The 20927-nt window shown below is 36.8% G+C and overlaps 1 pseudogene; it reads right to left on the reverse strand.

Moving 5' to 3' along the window:
• Positions 1–7427: 7427 nt before the first annotated feature.
• On the reverse strand, positions 7428–8762 carry LOC102476093 (elongation factor 1-alpha 1 pseudogene; annotated as a pseudogene).
• Positions 8763–20927: the final 12165 nt, after the last annotated feature.

Here is a 20927-nt window from a genome sequence, read left to right on the forward strand (position 1 = left end):
AGAAGTACCAGTAATAGAAATAGAATTAGCCTCCTGAGACTCGGATGGTTTAAATCCTTTCAAAATGATGCAGAGACTGGGAAAGATATAATACCAGTTTAAATCAAGTACCAAGTTTTCAAATAAAAATCTTGTTGTGGACAAGAAAAAGCTCAGATCTGGTGGACGAGAAATGTTGCCTTCTTAAATGTTGTCTTTAAGAGCTCGTAAATACTTTTCTAATTACAGAAGATGCGAAGAAGTGGCTAGCATTAGATGTGTGCTGTCAATAAAGCAATCAAGAGATGATGGGGCCCACACTAAGAGGCACGCAGCGGAATCGAGGAAAGAGGCAAAATCCAAGTGATATGTAAGAGGTGGAGTTACGAGATTTAGTGACTATTGGATGGAGAAAGTCAGGGGAGAAAGGAGAATTGAGAATTTGTCAAAGGTTTACTATTTTAGAGAAAGAGATGAGACACAACCCTATCCCATCAGTCTTGATATGGGATACAAAACTGATGAATGCATTGGAGAAACAGAGTGATATAGGTTTAAGTTCAGTTGAGATGGTTACATCTGGGCTCTGACATTGAAAGCTGACCAATAAGCATGTGCTACATTTATGAAAACGTAAATCACAGGGATATGAAAATGCTTAAATAGTCAATGCGCCAATGTTTGAAGTTAGCGTCTTTTTCTTTTCCAAGCAAAGCAGAATGCAAAAACCATTCATTTAAGTGAATTATGGGGCTAGACTAATAGTGAAACAGCAATTTGTGCCCACCAAAAAAAAAGCAACAGAAAAATGATGTTATAGAGACATTTCCAAAAGCTCACACATGGACTATTAAATGCAAATGACTTCGCCTTTTCTATTGTGTCCTAACATTTACTCAAGAAATACTTCATAGGGAGTTAACAAAAATAAAACTAAATGATAGGCTTTCTTTTCTTCTATCTTTCATATTAATAATTCACCCAAAAGGCCTTAAAACCCAAATCATCATAATTTAAAGCAATTCATTATAACCTGCCAATAAATTTAGAAAAAGAGCCTAAAACCTAAAAATGAAAATGGGAATGAGTTAACCCTAAGCAGGAAACCAAAATAAATTAACATAGGCTTTTATTTAGTCCTCTGTGGAAAATATAGGACTAATATGACAGAGACCTGAAGCAGGAGAGTTAAGATGAAAGTAGCAATATCACACAGGGAAAAAAAAATCCATAGTATTTCTCTCCTGTCTGACAGTTAAGTCCCATCATTCATTTCATATCCCCAGGACTCATTAATGAATGAAATGGAGATACCCAAAGGATACAGTGAAATTCTTCAACAGAAATTAAATAGAAACAAATGACAGGTTATGAAACCCACATTCTTGCTAGTAGCACATTACGGTTTCTAGAGCGGTGCTGGACACAGCTGGCCTTGTACTTTTTCGAAATGCCTTAAGAAAGTCCTCGTTAAAAATCAGATTTTGAATTATGGGTTTAATTCTTTTATACTTGTCCATTACCAGAAATAATGAAATCTTAAGTAGGTCTGGTGTATTTTCACAAAATTATGAATCAAGGCATTAGATAAGGAAAGCCTGAATTTGGACAATAATTGATTCTGCTGTCTATTATAGCTTAAAAGAATGTGACTCTTTCAAGAGATAACTGACTTGCAGTTTCTATCGGAGACAGCCTTGGGAGAGGGAAATGAGAACCAACTGAGTCTGACTAACATTGGCCTCCCTTGCCCAAGGCGCAGCTCAGACAGTTATGCAGACGGTAGTCCAGGAAGCCAGAGAGATTCTCTATTCATTTCCTAGGGCTTTTATAACAAATTACCACCAACTGGGTGGCTTAAAACAATAAAAATTCTCTAACAGTTTTGAAGGCCAAAACTGCTAGTTTTGGAAGCTTCCTTTTCTGACTTTTTTTTTTTTTTTCTTGTAGGATTTTGCCGAAGAAGAGAGAGACAGAGAGAGGGGAAGTGAAAAATCACACCCCAGGGCGAAATGGACACACTGCCATCCCTTCTCCTCCATTCTCTTTCCAGGATTTTGAGCACGCACCCACACATGCCAGGCATGATTTTCAAGCCACTGGTCCAGGACTCAAATGGCGGTCGGCCATGTGGGAATCCAGCCACCTTCACCACCACACCATCTGCTGGTTCTTCTTTTCTGTCAATTATAAGGATACTTTCAGTAATTTTAGAGCCAACTCCAATCCAGTATGATCTCATCTTAAACCTTACCTTAATTATATCTTTAAAAATTCTATTTCTGAGGATCCAGGTAAACATGGATTTTGGAGGGACACCATTCAAACCTCTGTAGATGCTTACCAGAAAGAAAAGGAAAAGCTGAGAGAAGATACTTGAAGGAACAATAAAGACGCTATGATGGTTAACAACATGGAATTAGCCAATAATCATAACTGAAACACATAAATACTAGGGCTTCCATATGCATTCCCTTCTGCTAGAAGTACCAGTAATAGAAATAGAATTAGACTCCTGAGACTCGGATGGTTTAAATCCTTTCAAAATGATGCAGAGACTGGGAAAGATATAATACCAGTTTAAATCAAGTTAGTGTACATATTCAGGCAAAAATTTTGTTTTTGTCTGGCTTTTGTTACAGGGTGTATGTACTTACTGGTGAGAGAGAGAGAGAGACAGAGAGACAGATGGAAAGTGAGAAACTGAGAAATCACCCACTGGAGGGATGGCCACACCACAGTCCATTCTCCTCTCAGGGCTTGGACACACACACCCAGTGTGTTTTCAAGTCACCAGGTCAGGGGCTCAAACCACAGAGTTGGCCATGTGGGATTTAGCCACCTTAACCTCTAATCCATCTGCTGGCCCCAAAGAGGAATTTCAAAAATATATGCCTTTGATACAATTTGGTCCATTTCTTTATACCAATAGGTAAATTAATTTATGTTGAAGTTATAATTAAGTATTTTGTTATTGAACAAAACAACACATACTATTTCCCTAGGAATTATTGGGTTCCCTCTATTTCCAAAACTTTCTATCCCTAAACCACTCTGTGTGGTGTCTTAGAGATCTACAAATCAATAGGTATAAGTTGTAGTACACAAAGAACAATTTTGGTAAAGGAACTTCCCATATTCCATTGGAATTTTTAAAACTTCAGTCATGTTAGACTGTCATTTTATGCATTTAGTTTAAGATTTCTACCTACCCGAGGTTGCTATAACTTATAACCTTAATGTCCTTTAGAAGATTCAGTCATTCAGCCAATATTTGTTGAAACTATATGCTATATTAGGCACACTTCTAGACATTAGGAATATACCAATGGCTGAGATCAATGAATCCCCTAGGATCAACATTTTTACTATCTAGATGGAATAAACATGAAAACAAATAAATCATTTAGATGGTGGCAAGTGTGATAAAGTGAATAGGACAAGGTAATACAGAAGAGGATGTTTTGTAGGGTGAGGTGTGGGGCTTATATTTCAGCTGAAAAGTAAACAATACAAAGATCTGGGGAAAAACATATCCAAGACAAAGAGCACAAGTACAGGGTCCTAAAATAGAAAGGAGATGATGAGCTCTGAGCAGAAAATTCCCACTGAGAAGGCTAAAGGCAGGTAGACAAACCTGCCACCAAGATTAGGGAGACCAGTCTAGGCAGAAGTGAAAACGAAAGTGACTTTATAGGAAAGTAAGATTAGAATCAAGAAACTCAAAAGGAAGAAAAGAGGTACACTTGCCCACACACTCGGCCATGATAGAAGAAATAAAAACCACTAAAAACACGCGAGTGGAAACTGTAGGTTCTAAAGCGCTGGTCAGAATCAGCCAATACTTGACACAAAGACACATCATTCCCTGGATGAAGCGACTTCTGTGAGTCAGGCTAAACTACTATACCGAAGAGCCCCCAAATGCAATAGATTAAATCAGATTCTTTTGTGTAATGGTCCAGAAGTGGACATTTCAGGATAAATAGGAAAAATCCCACCATCCCAAACACATGCCTTCCATCTTCAGGTGTGAAATGGAAACTCTAATTGTCACTACTTCCCAGACAAAAAGAAGTGAAAAAGAGAATGGAAAGCAACATGTATTGTTCTGTTTTGGTTTGGTTTTTTGAGAGGTTTTTACTATAGGGCACATGTGCTCACCAGAAAGACAGAGAGAGACAGAAAGTGAGAAATCACCCCCCAGGGGGATGACCACGCCACAATCCCTTCTCCCTTATTCCCTTCTCTGGATCTTGGACACGCACGCACATGTGCCTGGCACGAAATTAAGCCACCAGGTCCGGGACTTGAACTGCAGTCAACTACATGGGAGTCCAGCAACATAGCCATTATGCCATTTGCTGGTCCCAAACCTGGTTCATTTTTTTAAAGAAATTTTTGCTAGAGGGCATATGTGCTGGCCAGAGAGATAAGACTGAAAGCAAGAAATCATTCCCCACTGCAATCCCTTCTCCTCCATTCTCTTCTCAGGATATTGGGCTTACACACACAAATGCTCAAGATGTGTTTTAAGCCACCAAGTCTGGGACTCAAACCATGGTCAACTACATGGAAGTCCAGCAACATAACCATTACACCATCTGCTGGTCCCCAACCTGGTTCTTGTTTAAGGGCACAATATAGAAGTAAAACAAATTTCTCTCGTGCTAATTTTAATGTCCAAAACATGTCATGTGATCATATCCATGTGCAAGAGTCTAGGAAATGTGATTTGTGTCTAGGTGACCTTTTGCTAGGAAGACAACTGGGATTTTTACACAAATTAACAGAAGGAAATTTGTAACAGAAGTTATATTCATGACTAGGTAAAGATGTAGGTGAGATGTCAAGCACCATCCTGGCTCCTAACCAATGGTTATCCACCCAAGAGACAAGGATGGCAAGAATGGGGTCAATGGTAAGTAGCAACCATTCAGTGCAGATACAGGGGATCACTGCGACATCCCTGGCAGTGGTCACTAACTCACAGTGACAAGTGAGCAGAACCCCGTGTGAAGGCAAAAGGAACCAATAAACTGAACAGTACAAATTAGTACAGTTACCACATAGCTAGTCCATGAGTGCTAAGTCAATGACTTACATGTATTAATTACTATTCTCACCACATTATGGAAAAAAATGTTCTGGAAAATATCACTAATCTCAATTAGGACAGCTAAAATTTAGATATATACAAATATCCCATTCTCTAGAATATATTTAGTTTCTGAGCATAGAATGCTTGATTTTGGATATTGGTCTCAGATAGGGAAAATGCTGAGTAAGCAAAAATTATTAGTTCCTAAGTTTTGCATATAGAGGCATTTGAGAGCAGTAAACACCTATAATCGAATTATTGGATACCATATCCATACTTATTGCTTCCATAATTTACTATGGAAGTTTCCTTATTTGCATAATTTTATAATATTTCTAGTAACTTTAGATAGTTGTCACTGCTCTAACTAAAATTAATTATTTCTTATTCATCTATTACTCTATATTGTCCAAAAAAAGTGTTCAAATCTCTAAAAATTCTTGTGTTTAGGCATGAGACATAAATTATCCAAAGATAACACATATTTTTTTCTCTTTTAATTGCCACAAAGTATTTATAAAGTAACTAGTTTTTATGATATATTTCCACATTTTTTGAACCTCTGACACATTCCCTGAAAAACATATCTTCCAGGGGCCAGGCAGTGATGCAGCAGTAGTCCAGTGGACCCACGGGGGAAGGTCTTGTGTTTGTGTCTCTGGCATGCACATGTGCCTGTGATGCTGAGAGCTGAAATTTGGGTGGATTGCAGTATAGGGATCCTGTTGGAGTGCTTCTCTCTCTGTCTCTATCTCTCTTAAAAAAGCAAATAAATAAACTTTAAAAAAACAAATTCCAATCTCTTAAATTCTCTGATTAATAGAATAAATTGAAAAAACATACAGTCAATAGTGTCCCCTTCTACCTCAGCACCTTTAGCAACTGATCTCAAAAAAAGGCAAGACAGGTTAGGTGAGTATACAGTAGCTGGTTTATAACCAATTTGGTTCAGATTATGCATAATTCTTGCTGGAATATGAGAATGCTTTTCCATATGATTTAGATGAAAATGTACCTTAATTTAATATTAAAATACTAAAGAAATGGTGTCTATATTAGTTCCAGGTATGGCAATGACCCTAGAGGTAGAGCTGTTGAGGTGTGAAAGGAAAAAGCTCTATCCTTGCCTGAGCCAGCCAGTCTCTCTCTCCCTCTCCCTCTGCCTCTCCCTCTCCCTCTTCCTCTCTCTCCTCTGAAACTGAATATATTCTAGAGAATGGGATATTTGTATATATCTCCAACTACTCCCTGTACCCTCTGGTTTTCCTTTTAGAACAGCAGGATTTTCCCTAACCCTGAGTCAATCTTGACTAAAGTAAAATATACCTAAGTTGCTCTAACTAAACCACTTTTTTTGAGATCATTCAAACAAATTTACCTAATATTGAAAGCTACAAAATTTCATATACAACACATGGCCATTACAAGAATCTGCCTTCTAAAAGAAATATGTAAATAGATATTCTGCTTTTCTGTTAAGATTCTGCCTTCTTAGAACGAGGTGAGGAATAAATGACCCTAACTCCCAAAGCAGGGGGAAAAAACTAAATTAGCATATGCTTTTAAGTTCCAATGGGTTCTTAATACAAGAACAATTAAACTCGACTTTTTGCCTCAATATTTTTCTACTAAGTCTCATTGTTGACCAAAAGAAGACACAGATTTAGCGTTAATTTTTTTTAGAATATACATAGAAATTTTATTTATGATATCTTCATTTTGTCATGAATCTTGAATATTTTACAGTATTTTATTGTACATTATCAATTATATTTTACTTTTTTAAATTATTTATTTTCTTTTTTTATTTATTTATTTTACATTTTTTAATACATTCAATCACATTATTTAGCTTACAAGGTGATCATTTCAATATAAGAACATTTCTCCCCGGTCAAGTTGATAAAAATATAACAACACTACCTCCCTGTCTCAACAATGCTGTCTCCATATCCTTCCTCCAAATGTTCTTCCCCAGGCCCCACTCCTCCACACACACCACATCTGGCATTCACATCCACCTCTTGTGTTTGTACATCCTTTAGCCCGTCAGTTTCAGTTTTAGAGTGCGGACATTCAGTATATATTAAGTGGGGACATACTTGGTCAAGTTGTTTCCATTAAAAAGTACTGATTTTAAAAATGAATAACTTAAAACTGTCACACACACACACAAACAAACCAAAATGATCCACAAAACATTTTCCTTTCCTTCTGAATATTTTACATTGCATTGTTATCATTAACCAATCTTTTACTATTAAACTTAAAGGCCAATTGAGACAAACAGTTCTGAGGCTGTTCTTCCACCACTGATTAAGACTGTGGTGGCAGGAACAAGGGATATTTATTTAGTTTTCTGAGCTTTCTGGGAAGACTTGGTGACCTTGCCAGTTCCAGCAGTCTTCTTGTCCATGGCTTTGATGACACCCATAGCAACTGTCCGTCTCATATCACGAACAGCAAAATGACCCAGAGGAGGATAGTCAGAGAAGCTCTCAAGACACATAGGCTGCCAGGAACCATATCAACAATGGCAGCATCAATAAATTTAAGAATTTAGGGCCACCTTCCAGCTTTTTATCAGACTGGCGGTCAACCTTTTCCTTCAGCTGAGAAAACTTGCAAGCAATGTGAGCTGTGTGACAATCCAGTACAGGGGCATAGCCAGCACTGATGTGGCCTGAATGGTTCAGGATAATGACCTGAGCAGTGTAGCCAGCTGCTTCCATTGGTGGGTTTGCTGTCACCAGCAACATTGCTACATTGAACATCTTTAACAGACACATTGTTGACATTGAAGCCCACGTTGTCCCCAGGAAGAGTTTCACTCAGAGCTTCATGGTGCATTTCAACAGACTTTACTTCAATTTTCACATTTACTGGTGCAAAGGTGACCACCATTTCAGGTTTGAGCACATCAGTCTTCACTCAGCCTACAGGGACAGTGCCAATACCACCAATTTTGTACACATCCTGGAAGGGCTTGTCAGTTGGACAAGTTGGTGGTAGGATGCAATCAGAGCTTCAAGCCGTGTAGTTCCACTGGCATTGCCATCTTTACAGGTGACTTTCCATTCCTTGAACCATGACATGTTAGCACTTGGCTCCAACATGTTGTCACCATTCCAAACAGAAATTGGCACAAATGCTACTGTGTCGGGATTGTAGCCAATTTTCATAATGTAGGTGTTGACTTCCTTAACAGTTTTCTCATATCTCTTCTGACTATAAGGTGGCTCAGTAGAACCCATTTTGTTAACAACAACAATTAGTTGTTTTACAACCAGCGTATAAGCCAGAAGGGCATGCAGATGGGTCTGTCCCTTCTTGGAGATACCAGCTTCAAATTCACCACTACCAGCAGCAACATCATAGTCAGCCTGAGATGTTCCTGTAATTATGTTTCTTATAAAGTCTCTGTGTCCTGGGGCATCGATGACATTCACATAATATTTGCTGGTCTCAAATTTCCACAGGGAGTTATCAATGGTAATACCACACTCAAGTTCAGCTTTCAGTTTATCTAAGACCCAGGCATACTTGAAGGAGCCCTTTCCCATATCAGTAGCCTCCTTCTCGAATTTTTCAATGATTCTTTTGTTGATCCTATCCCAGCAGTGGTGGGCTTGCCAGAATCTTTGTGTCTAATGACAACGATGATGTGAATCTTCTTTCCCATTTTGGCTTTGATTTAGTAGTGGTTTTCACAATACCTGTGTTCTGGCAACAAACCTGTTGTGGGGGAGGGGGAGCCTAAACTATGTTTTGATGCATGTTATAACTCTGTATTCCACTTTTGTTCCCTTAAAAACATACAATAATTCCCCACTATGTACCAAACTATTTTCTAAGTAATGGAGAAGCAGCAAAGAAAAGGCAGCTAAGGTGCCTTCTCTGAGCGATAGAATTTACATTTTAGAGGTTTGTTCTGAATTGTCTTGATGAAGGTTTTAGCCAGATGCTCACCATTGGCTTCCCAAACTGACTCCCAAATGTAGGTTGATATTTTTTTCTCCTTCATCATAGAATTCATTCTGATGATGGGACTTTATGCTTGAGTTCCAAAACCAAGTCTCAGAGATCAAAGGAAAATCTTTTGACTTCCATTTCTAGCCCAAGGTCCCAATCAAATAAACCTGTTTTTCAGGTGATTTTTATGGTTTGAATTCTACCCAGTTCTTGCCAGTATCCTGAGTTAGAACCTAGAAACATTTAATTAACTCTAAATAGTCCAATGTTTGTGACTGAATACCCACTGTGGTTGGTCCACCTAATCTTTGAGTATCACATCTCTGGGTCCCTGCCGTTATATTTAAGACACCAGTTAATTCCTGGTAATATAGATAAATGCTGAATATTTTCCTGACCGTTACCAGAGATTGCTAAACTTTCATCGAATTTATGCATTGTCTATTTGGTTGAATTTCTTCGTTCATTTTTGACATATGGGGAAAATACCTCTTGCCTCTCCCTAGTGTCTGTTGTTAATCCATACATGCATACACATCAGTGTTACCTAACTGTGGGCAAAACTATGACCAAATAAACTCTTGCCATCTATTTCTCTGTCCCTTTAAGTACATGGACTATGCATTGTTTATAAATTATATTCCCGGTTTTGTCGCTGCACAATGGGGTGTAAATCTTTCCAATTATGACTGATAAACACCACAGGTTTCTCTGGGCCTTGGCGCTGCTATAACATCAGTCCCTTTGGAAATGCTATACTTAAAATGAATGTACTGCTACATTGGCCCAAAAGCCATTAAAAGCAACAACTGGTTATGAGCTAACATTTTATTTAAGTCCAACTTGTTGGAAAACACCACACATCAAAAAAATTAACCTTAAAGTGAAATCTTTAATTTAAATTATATTATCCACTGCTCTCTATTTTTATCTGTAAGTATACTGCTAACTGATGCTATAACTTATTTCAGCTCTTTCCTTAGTAAAGTGCAACATATCCATCATGCTGAAACACTTAAGTTACAGGCAGTTTACTCACATTAGATCTCATTAGCAATTACACCAGTGTTCAAAATACATTACCTCATTTGTCTCATAGCCCATATAGTTTTTTTACATAACGAATTAGGCCAATTAGTCTCACATGACAGAAGGAAATCTTAAATAACACTGTCCTTACTTTAAGACAAGCTAGACGGAAGTGCACTGAAAACAAAAACTGTAAAATTAATTTGTTTTGTAAGATAGTAAAAAATAAGTAAATAAATAAAATAAAGATAACCAAACTTCAAGCTACATGTTTGTGGTTGGGGCTGGGCATCAGATAATAGAAAATTAGCAAAAGCAAGGGCAATGTTTCACTCAGTCTGGTTGTTGCAAGACATAAATTCATTATATGCATAGCTAACAGCCATGTTTAAATGTCCAAACCAACTTGCTTATAGACTTTTCAATTGAGGCCATTATTGTCCTTTGGGAGAAACCTTGCTGATTGTAATCAGCCAAGAAATTTACAGCTATCGCACTGATCGATAGCTAGAGATTTTTGGAAACAGAAATCCAGGCCTCTACCTGTGTGTTTATTTTGCCAATAGAGTTGTTTCTTAGAGTCTCTCATACCCATTACAAATGACTCTTTCCAGTGTCCAATCCAATTTCCTATCCACTGTTAGTATCTTTATCTTTAAACTTCATACAGAATCATAAAACACAGACTTGATAGTTGTTACCTGGTCAAGGGTACATTTTACCCGGAGAAGGCAAATACGAAAAGCCCTAAGCACTCTATCAGTGCACTTTATGACCCTGAAGGGTCCTGTGTCTTGATACTCATCAGTATAGTAATTATCTGTCTTCTTTGTAGATCATAATTACTTTCTTCATTGTTCTATCAAGGACTGCCATTGCAATGAAATCACTGTGGGCTGCCTAACTAGCTTGAAGTGCCCCCAGTCTTCCATTTATGGGCATAATAAATTGTGTCACCTAAGGAGTCAACAGAAGATACAAATCCAGTAGCAAATCAGTTCCTAAAATATGCTGAGGAACCTAGAGGCAAAATTTGACCCAATCATTCCTCTTTAATCAAGGTGACTCAATATGGCTTTTTTAATGTCATAGCAGTTAAAGATAATTTATCTCTGAAGGGGAAAGTGAAATAAAGATCCCAGGTCAATAGATAAAGAGGTCGTCAAAGAACTCTCACATTGAGAATGAATTTTCCTTTTCATTCTAAAACAAGCATCCTTTTTCAAAGGAAGTGTACATTAAAGAAAATAAATCACCAAGACAGTAGAATTAGAGTCTTTTGAACATGCCTGACTAGAAAGCTCATTTCCCTCTTCCTACCATTTCTTCTGCCTTTACAAAAATATTTCACATACAAAAAGTTATCTACCAGACTTCACTAAAGCATGTGGCTTATGTTCAAATTGCATCTTTAAACTAGCATATTTAGAAAAAAAATAGATAGGCTTTTGAAAATGTTCATCACTGGCAGTTTGGAAAATATTCACTACAGTATTGCTATTTAGAGTTGAACTCAGAGAGTCAAGAACTTTCCGAGTTAACTTCTTTTGCTCAACTCCCACAGTTTCACATAAGATCTCATTATACCTGGTGGGCAACTCAGGGAATCTTATATGGCTGAATTGGGACAAAATAGAAATGTTAATTCTGAATTTGCAATCTTTAGAGACCTTCAATATTGCCTTAAACGCTCAAAAATGACCCAGTTTTACTAAATGAAAAATGCAGACTGTCCTCTACACAGGTGGTTGGAAACTCATTTTCTTTAGTCTTTTTTAAATAAACATTTGGAAATCTCTAGAAATGCATAAAACAATCCCTCCAACCGTTCTTCACAGACTTTGCAGTCTACATAGAGAAGTAGTTTATACATGCAAAGCAAATTTTAAAAATTGTATCAGAAATTGTAACCTAAGATGACAACTGATGCTCTCAGGAGGAAAACAAGATCAAATTCAGACAAAGAAGATGGGAAAGATGGTAGTAAGAATCTTTAACTCTAAGTTTGGCTATTTGGATATGGTTCAGAGATCCCATATGTTCTCTCAAGTGAATTTTCAACTTTGCCTAATTGATCTCCAAGCAAAACTCAGTCCTTCTCAGGTTTAAGAGCCTCCCTCGCACAAAGGGGCCTGTGGTTCCCATCTGCCTTCAATAAATGGCTCACACTATGTGGCCCTTAAGTCGCACAGTAAGGGTGTCTTAAAGAAGTAAACAGGAGTTGTTTTCTACCTATCATGATCCAATGGTCATTAAAAACACTAGGTACATATGAATTACTACTTTCAAACTTTTTCATGTATTTATCCCTTTTTTTTTAACTTGTAAAATCCCATTGACTTCCTTGATTTCACTGGTAGCTATCAAAAGCAAAGCAAGGCAGACAAACCTCTAATGATTGCTCAGATACATGGCTTCCCTGTGCACTTACTTAGCTTCTTGTATGCTTGGGAAGCATAAGCTAGAAAATCTGTTTAAAGTTCTCTGATGTATTCAGATACTAACAGTGTAAGTACCCTCTCCTGTCATTTCCAAGTCCAGTGGCTTTGGAGTGATAGGTCTATGTCATTTGGGCTCATTATCATGACTATATCCCCTCCACAAAGACATCATCTACAATCTTTACTGGGTTTGAATCATTCAGTTCTTTAGTCCCATGAGCGGCCTATACTCAGAGAGAAATGTACCTATAACCTAATCTAGACAGGAATAACTGCAATAATAATGGGCATTTATTACGTGATTATTATGTACCAGTCACTGCACCATGAAATTTATATATAAAGTCACTATCATATCTCTGTTACATAGATAGGAATCAACGCTCAAAGAGTTTAAATGACTTAACCAAGACCAATCCATTTCTAATACGGGTCCTTGCATCACTGAAGGGCATTGTTTGGGAATGAAAAACAAGTCCCTCTTGTTCATTCCTATCATAATAGTGTCTGCTCACTTTCTGTCTGTCAGAGCGCCTCAGAAGTCACTTTCGGGAGAATGTTATTTCTGCTCCATACACTCTAAAGACTGTAAAAAAGCCTCCTTGAAAAACCATGTATCTTAAAGCTGAAAGCAACTTTTAAAGATTAACTAATCCAAAACCCTGTGTTTTAAAACCACCCATTTAGGCCATGCTTGGACTCCAAAACTCTAAGAAATTGTGTGAGATAACACACACTTCCTGTTTTCAAGCTGCTAAATTTAGGAGCAATTTGTTTTGCAGAATAGAAAACTAATGCCCAAATTCAAAATATTTTTGTGTATTATATGACACAAAACTCAATAAATAATAGCTTTATTACTAGTTAATAATGACTACATTACTTACATTCTAATTACAATATTTTTGTCTCCAAGTCATATCATTTCAAAAGACCCTGAAAGTCAGAAGAGAATGTAACAAGGGCATTATTGGAAAGAAAGGATGAATGAATATTCCTAACAAAAATAATGACAATGGAGATCTAGAAAACCCAGAAATTCCAGGCAAGATAAATGCATTCACATCTATACACATCACAGTGAAACTATAAAGGTATCACACACTGCATATAGTACACCATAAAGATGTACAATAATTAAATCTAAATGAGAAATTTTTTGAGAAATTTTTGCTGTAGGGTGTGTATTCTTACTAAAGAGATAGAAAGTGAGAAATCATCCCCTGGAGACATGGCCATGCTGCAAATTATTCTCAGTATTTTGGGCACACAAGCACACATACTTAGAGTGGTTTTCAAGACTCTTGTTCTAGGACTTGAACCGCAGTTGACCATGTGGATGTCCAGTGCCTTAACTCCTAGGCCACCTGCTTGCCTCCAGGATTTTTTTTTTTAAAAAGTCTTGAAAGAGTTCAAAGAATAAAGATTACCTTCCAGTGTGTGCTTACTTGATGGCTAACTTTGTAGCAACAATTAGTCCTGAGAATGGATTGCTATTTTCTGGAACCCAGAATTCTCTACATACTGAAAATATCTTTTACAGGTGAAAGAAAAATAAAGGCAAGTCAAACAAGTAAATAAGAGTTATTTGCCTGAAATTAGGAAAAAGTACTAGCACACATCAAGTAAAGGAAATTTCAACATGTATAGTCCAAAGAAACGGAAAACAAGCTTAGAGGCAAACTTTAAGCAAGAATTAAAAACAAAAAAATTGTAACATGAGGACATTAAGGGTCTTCAAAAGGTTCATAGAAAATGCATATTATAAAAAAAGTATGTATGAATTTTCAAAATTTTTGCACCAATATAAAGTAACACTTTAATTCCATTTTTCCATGAACTTCTGGAGTCCTCATTTATTTAGGAAGTGAAGGAAAGAAATAAAGAAAATATTGGCTGAAAAACAAAATAATGTCTTCTATAGATGAAAGAATTTAAATACACAATAGTAATATATAAGTCAGAAAGAGGTAAATGGAATCAAACTTATCAAAGCTGTTTTATCTACAATTAAATGTAGACATTCAGAAGTTAAGAGTGCATATTTTAATTTCTAGAATAATTAAAATTTTTTTTAATTTTAAATTTTAGGGTAAGTGGCCTCACCAGAGAGAGACAGAGACAGAGAGGGAAAATGAGAAATCAACCCCTGGGAGGATGGCCGTGCCACAATCCCTTCTCCTCCATTTTCTTCTCTCAAGATTTTAGGCACATAGGCACAAGCACCCAGAATTATTTCCTTCCTTTTTTTTGTTTTTGTTTTGTCTTGTTTTTTGTTGTTGTTGATCTTGTTTTTGGTTTTGGTTTTGTTTTTGCTATAAGGAGCATCCACTCATCTGAGAGATTGAGAGAAACAGTAAGAGGGAAAGTAAGGAATCACTCCTCCAGGGAGGATGGCCACACCACACACAATCTCTTCTCCATTCCCTTCCTGGGATTTTGACAATGCACAAACATACACACACATACACACACACACACTCACTTGGTGTGACCTTCAAGTCACTGGGTCTGGGACCTAAACCACAGTTAACCATATGGGAGTCTAGCATCTCAATCACCATGTCACCTGACGGTCCCGCTGAGCATGATTTTCAAGTCAGTGTGTCCAGGACTCAAACTGCAGAGTTGGTCTTGAGGAATCCAGCAGCCTTGACCTCCATACCTCTGCTAGCCTATCTAGGATGGTTACATTTAAGGAGATAAGCAGAGTGTATGAATTTAAAACAGATTACAACAAGAATTAGACAGGCAAAATCAGGTCAAAACAATGGAAGAAAAAAATGAAACACTCAACAAATGGACAAATAGAAAACATAAAATTAAAAGTTGTATTTAAATTCCAATACATAAATACAATTATAGACAAAATAAACAGAGGGCTGGCATCACAATACAGTCCTCAAATCAATGTACAGAAAGCCAGATCTCACATGGTTAGCCACAGTTCACATTCTAACCTTGACAACTTGAAAATACTAGGCACATGTGCATACACACCCCAAATACTGACACAATGAAGAAATAGAGGACAAAGAAATAGCAATGTTACTTTGTCCCATGGCAGGCAGTGGGGGAGCTTTATCTTTCTCTCACATGTATATGCATGCATGCCCTCTGCAAAAATCCTGGAAAAAAAAGTATATTAAATGCTCCAGGTAAAAGCCCTGATGCTCATAGTGGAAATACATAAACCCACACAATTTAACTATATTCTCTTTTTAACACACACACACAGAGAGAGAAAGAGAACAAAAACATAAAACCTACAAAATTTGAAAGTACAAACATAGAAACAGTTATAAAATGATGCAAACACAACTGAAAAACAAAAGCTGGTGTAGCTGGATTAATACTAGCAAAAAGTAGACATTAACAGGCCACTGAGGGACATGGTGGTTAAGGCGCAGAGCTCCCACAAAGACGAGTATGCTGTTTGAGTCCCAGACTCAGCAACCTGAAAAACATAATCAGACCGTGTACATGCATGCCCAAAATCATGAAAGTAGAAATGCAGGAGAAGAAGCATGAGCACTCCCCATGGGTGGATGTTTTCTCACTGTTCTTTTCTTCTGTTCTTTCTGGAAAGTACATGTGCTCTTTAGCAAATTTAAAAATATATATATATGCATTCAACATTTTTTTAGAGATAAAAACCACATCATACGGATAAAAATTTATTCCTAAGGACAGCATACTTGTTTTAATGTGCATGTACCTTCCTGAAGGTCCACACAGAGAGAAGGCAGCCTTCTTCAAGCCAAGAGGAGTTAAAGCCACATGTTGGCACCTTGATCTTGTATTTCCAAACTCAAGAACTGTTAGAAATAAATTTCTGTTTTTTAAGTCATCCAGTCTATGGTATTTTGTATGACATTAGCTGAAAATACACCAAAATAGATATAAAAACATCAGGCCAGCAGGCAAGTGGTGTGGAGGTTGGAGCTGCTGGCTCCCACATGGCTGGCTGAGCTGTTCAAGTCCTGGATTTGGTGGCTTGAAAATCATGCATATGTGCATGTTTGCCCAAAATCCCAAGAGGAGAATGAAGGAGAAGGGATTGAGGCATGGTCATCACTCCAGAGGGTGATTTCTCAATTTCTCTCTCTCTGTTTTTCTGGGTTAGTGCCCTATAGCAAAAATAAAAATAAAATAGAAAACATCAATAATTACATAACTAGTAAATAAATTGAATCCATACTCAAAAATCTTTCCACAAAGAAAACACCATCCAAGATGGCTTCTCTGTCAATTTCTAGTAACAACTCAAAAAGCAAAATTTCAATCCTACCTAACAAATAGAGGAGAAAAACAAAAAATCTTTTCAACCCATTTAACAAGGCTAACATTACTGTGATAACAGAAAAAATAAACAGTACAAAAATGAAAATGACAGGGCAATCTTCTTCATGAACTTAGATCCAAAGATTCTAAATAAAATGGTAGGAAATTAAATTCACTACTATTTTTGGTTTGAATCCTGGTCCTGGTGAAAGGCATACCAGGCCTGTATGTGTGCATTCCAAAAATGTCAACAGCATAGAGAAATGAAGTAGGGATTTAGGTGTGGCCATCTCTTATGGAAGGTGCTTTCCTCTTCTCCCTCGCTCTCTGTTTTTCTTTGATGAGTGTATACCTCCTGTGTCAATTATAACAATTTTTAATAAATAATAAAATAGACAAAAGACTCAAAAGCTCATTAAAAAGGAGAAGCCATGGGGCCAGCAGGTGGCATGGTTTTTAAGGCTCTGGACTCCCACATGGGTGACTGCAGTTCAAGTCCTGGTGGCTCACTTTCTCATTTTCTTTTCCTCCCTCTCTCTCTCTCTCTTTCTCTCTTTCTCTCTCTCTATTAGCATCTCTGTCTCTCTCTGTCTCTCTCTGTTCAAATATAAAAACAGTTAAAATAAATAAACGAGTATTAAAAAAAAAGAGGAGAAGCCCCGAATGGCCAATAACCACATAAAAAAGGAGCATGGCCTCACTGGTTGCCATGGAAATACAAATTAAAACAAGAACAATGAGCTAATAGTACAAGCTCACAGATTTCTAAGTATCTAATCTAGAGAAGATATTTTTAGATACCAGTCAAAAACGTTCATCATAGCATTGTCTTAGAAAACTCAAATTGAAAACACCTAAATATACACTAGCAGTGTAGAGTAGATAAATAATGATGGCACCCTACAGTAGAGTATTAGAGATTACTCTAAAGGATAAACAGTGACTATATATAATATAGGTGAATCTCATAAATATAATGCTAAGAAAAAGAGAATGACAAGAGACTTCTAATTATATGATTTAATTTAGTACAATTCATAAATATACACCAATCTATACTATGTTGTTCAGGCATGAATATATATTTATTACAATAAATTTTTTTTAGATTTTTTTTCATAGGCTTGTGTCTCACTGAAGAGATACAGAGAAAGATAAAGACAGAGAGAGGAAAAGTGAGAAATCACCTCCTGGGGGGTGGGCATCCTACAATCCCTTCTCCTTCATTTTCCTCTTAGGATTTTGGGGGCACACACACACACACACACACACACATGTCTGGCATGATTTTCAAGTCGCCAGGTCCAGGGCTGAAACTATGGTCAGCCATGTAGGAGTTCAGCACCTTAATCACCACACTACCTGCTAGCCCCTGTAATAAAATATTTTTTAAAGTGCTAAAATGATCATCATGCAGTTCAGACTAGTCACTGCCTTGGAGGGAAAAGAGAGAGTTATTATTAAGAAGGAATGCAGAGAAGATATTCTGGGTGTGGCAGTGTTATATTTCTTGACATAGGCTATGGAAACATAAATGTTCTCTTTCTATTATTGTATTTATAAGTTTTAAGAAGCATAAAACTTATTTAAAACTACCCACACACAAGGTTCTGTGTAATTAGGAATGATACAATTTACAATAGATTTAAAAAAAATCTCATGACAAAGATTTAAGTACATTTTCAATTATAGTAGTTATTTAGACTTACTCAGGATGATTTTTAAAAAGAATTTTTTTTGCGCTAAACAAATGAGGCACACAAGGAAAATACAATAGACAATTTCCATAACAATCTTTACATGTTTGTTTCAATACTAGTACTATGCATATATACTTTGCACTTTTCTCTGTATATGTAATTTGCTTGAAAATAAAATATTTTTTTAATTTAGATGAAAAATACTATCCTATGCCTGTTTTTTTTTTCTTCCAGTGGGTCAGTCCTAAAAGCCATACTATTATTCATTAAAATTTCCATACAGGATAGCCGTATATGTAATACATAATATTCCAGCAGATTTTATACTGAGACGAAGAACGAGATTAAGGTAATGATTGTATCAACAGATTCATCCAGGCACTAAAAATGTATTTGTAGAACCCCATATACTCTTTGGATAAGTAATCATGACTTTGCAGCATTTTAAGTTTCCTCTGAGGTAGTTCAGTGATGTGGAACTGAATCATTAGCCAGTTCTTCAATGTGTAACTTCTCTTACCTGTGAAGAGAGGCAGAAAATGAAGTGTTTGGAGTAGAACAAAAATTCTCGTTAGCTGAATGCTAAGAGAATGGCACAAGTGGCTATTGCTGAGATTCACCCATCTCTTAAAGAAATCCTTAGGGATATGGCAGTCCTTACTTCTCCCAAGGTTGATGACTACTACCTGGAGATCTCTAATAAGCACAGCTGGTGGGCTAATGGAACATAGAAATGGAAAGAGGCACAGAGATGATTTCAAGAACAGTTATGAACAGAGAACTCCCTCTCTCATCGCTGTTCAAAACACCTTTATTTCTTACTTTCACCTATTTTTTTCAGCAAACTTGGACTAACTCCTCATTCACTTATCCTGTCAGCAGTCAAAATGACGATGAAGAACTAAGGAAGAAAGGGATGTCAACTGGCATCATCCAAAAGATTACCAATTCCAGCAAAGATAGAGTAATATAGACCACATTTCACCTATTACATTGAACAATTATACATGACAGAATTATGAAAAAACAATTTCACACTGTAGTCTACAGGGAGCTACAAGATCGTGGTTCTGAGAAAAAGGAAAACAAGGTGACCCTTTGATCACATAGCTTACTGCCCAGAGAGTTTCCAGCCCTCAGTGCAAATAGGAAGATCCCACATAGATTTCATTCAACTCACTGTATAGACAAGACCAAGGGTAGTGTTTGGAAAGTCAAAGACAGCTACAATACACAGAGCAAGTAGCAGAGAGGAGACTGTACAGAGAGAGAAAGCTCTGCAAATCTGCAGAAAGGTTACTCCAAGACCTTGGGAGAGCACTATCCTGTATGTGTATAAAAGCAGCTATCTGAAACCAAAAATAGAAACATCAGAAAGGAGTAGTCAGAACACTATAAAGAGATTGCAAACAATAATGCTTTTGCTCTTACCTACTATAATGATAATATTGGGCACTGGATAGAATGCCCAGAGAGTATTACCTTCATCATAGGGCCAAGATAGCCCTAGACTAGGGGCTACTCCAGATCTTCCCTATAAAGGCACAAAAGTAATCCTCAAACAGACCCTACTGTGTTCATATAACTTTTATGGGCACAAGGATAAACACATGATTATGAAGGAATGCAATAAAATTCAACAACCAATAAAATAAAATTCACAAAATATGTCATTTTATCCAAGCTCAAAATGTCTGGAATCCAAAGAATGGTGATACTGCAAACCTCCCAAATTTATTTTATGAAACATATATCTTCTTCATTCCCCAAACAGATAAAGACATAAATAAAAGAAAACTACAAACCAATATCTCTGATGAATATAGATACAAAAATTCTCAGCAATATACTTGCAAATCATATCCAGCAACATATAACAAAGATTATTCATCATGACCAGGCAGGCTTTATTCCAGAGATGCAAGGGTGAGTCAACATACTCAAGACCATAAACATGATATGCCATAGTAACAGAAAGAAAGATAAAAAGCATATGATCATTTCAAGCAATGCAGAGAGAGCATTTGATAAAACACAACATCTCTTCGTGATTAAGAATCTTAGCAAGATTAGTACAGAAGGGTCATTTCTCAACACAATAAAAGCCATGTATGAAAAACCTATAGCTAACATTATACTAAATGGGGAAAAGCTAAAAGCTTTTCCACTAAAAACTTATACTAGATAAGGCCACCCACTTTCTCCACTCCTTTTCAATATAGTGCTGGAAGTCTTAGCAAAAGCAATCAGAAAATGGAGTGATACAAAAGGCATTCAAATAGGCAAAGAAGACTGGAAAATATCTTTATTTGCAGATGGCATAAAGGTATATGTAGAAGACCCAAAGGTTTCCACAAAAAAAAAAAAAAAAAAAAAAAAAAGAAATGAATACAGTAAAGTGGCAGGATACAAAATCAACAT

The sequence above is a fragment of the Tupaia chinensis genome, unplaced genomic scaffold (genome assembly GCF_000334495.1).
Source record: "Tupaia chinensis unplaced genomic scaffold, TupChi_1.0 Scaffold000478_3, whole genome shotgun sequence".
Taxonomy (NCBI): Eukaryota; Metazoa; Chordata; class Mammalia; order Scandentia; family Tupaiidae; genus Tupaia; species Tupaia belangeri.